The following is a 1,527-nucleotide window of genomic DNA, read 5'->3' as shown; positions in this document are numbered from 1 at the left end:
TGGGAGGTCAAAGAGGGGGGTGGGAGGTCAAAGAGGGGGGTGGGACCCCAAAGAGGGGAGTGGGAACGTGGAAGAGGGGAGTGGGACCCCAAAGAGGGGAGGGGAAAGGTCAAAGAGGGGAGTGGGAACGTCAGAGAGGGGGTTGGGACCCCAAAGGGGGGAGTGGGACGTCAGAGAGGGGAGTGGGGATGTCAAAAAGGGGGTTGGAACCCCAAAGAGGGGTGCAGGGGGTGCTGGGTGGGGCAGAGACCCCTCAGAGGGGTGCAGGGACCTCAAAGAGGGGGGTCAGGACCCCCTTAGAGGGGAGCAGGACCCCAAAGAGGGGATCAAGACCCCCTTAGAGGGACACGGGGGACCCTGGGGGTGCAGAGACCCCGAAGAGGGGGGTCAAGACCCCCTTAGAGGGTTTCAGGGACCCCAAAGAGGGAGTGAAGACCCCTTAGAGGGTTGCAGGTACCCCAAGGAGGGGGGTCAAGACCCCCTTAGAGGGGAGCAGGACCCCAAAGAGGGGTGCAGAGACCCCAAAGAGGGGGGTCAAGACCCCCTTAGAGGGGCACAGGGACCTCAAAGGCGGGGTCAAGACCCCTTTAGAGGGTTGCAGACACCCCAAAGAGGGAGTCAAGACCCCTTTCCAGGGTTTCAGAAGCCCCCAGGGCACCTCCCCTCCTCGGGGCCACCCCCTGAGCGCGTTTCTCGTCCCCCCCCAGGCCATCCTGGGCTCCATGGTGAACGCCTTCATGGTGGGCTGCACGTTTGGGAAGATCTCACAGCCCAACAGAGACCCCAAAGAGGGGGGTCAAGACCCCCTTAGAGGGGCACAGGGACCCCAACGGTGGGGTCAAGACCCCCTTAGAGGGTTTCAGGGACCCCAAAGAGGGAGTCAAGACCTCCTTAGAGGGTTTCAGGGACCTCAAAGAGGGGGGTCAAGACCCCCTTAGAGGGGCGCAGAGACCCCAAAGAGGGGGTCAAGACCCCCTTAGAGGGGAGCAGGGACCCCAGAGAGGGGGGTCAAGACTTCCTTAGAGGGACACAGAGACCCCAAAGAGGGGGTCAAGACCCCCTTAGAGGGGCACAGGGACCTCAAAGAGGGAGTCAAGACCCCTTTGGAGGGTTGCAGGTACCCCAAGGAGGGGGGTCAAGACACCCTTAGAGGGGAGCAGGACCCCAAAGAGGGGGTCAAGACCCCCTTAGAGGGGCACAGGGACCTCAAAGAGGGGATCGAGATCCCCTTAGAGGGGTGCAGAGACCCCAAAGAGGGGGTCAAGACCCCCTTAGAGGGGCACAGGGACCTCAAAGAGGGGATCGAGACCCCCTTAGAGGGGTGCAGAGACCCCAAAGAGGGGGTCAAGACCCCCTTAGAGGGGAGCAGGGACCTCAAAGAGGGAGTGAAGACCCCTTTAGAGGGGTGCAGAGACCCCAAAGAGGGGATCAAGACCCCCTTAGAGGGGTGCAGAGACCCCAAAGAGGGGATCAAGACCCCCTTAGAGGGGCACAGGGACCTGAAAGAGGAGGGTCAAGACCCCCTTA

At 62.1% G+C, this 1,527-nt stretch overlaps 1 protein-coding gene across 1 annotated transcript in view; it reads left to right on the top strand.

The window, feature by feature from the left end:
- The window catches only part of LOC108510203 (G protein-activated inward rectifier potassium channel 3-like), a 9,267-nt gene that overhangs the window by 2,915 nt on the left and 4,825 nt on the right, over positions 1-1,527 (top strand). The gene's annotated exons all lie outside the window — the stretch shown is intronic.

This window comes from Lepidothrix coronata, unplaced genomic scaffold, assembly GCF_001604755.1.
Source record: "Lepidothrix coronata isolate B3197 unplaced genomic scaffold, Lepidothrix_coronata-1.0 Scaffold535, whole genome shotgun sequence".
In the NCBI taxonomy this organism is placed as follows: domain Eukaryota; kingdom Metazoa; phylum Chordata; class Aves; order Passeriformes; family Pipridae; genus Lepidothrix; species Lepidothrix coronata.
This window is presented reverse-complemented; position numbering and strand designations above follow the sequence as displayed.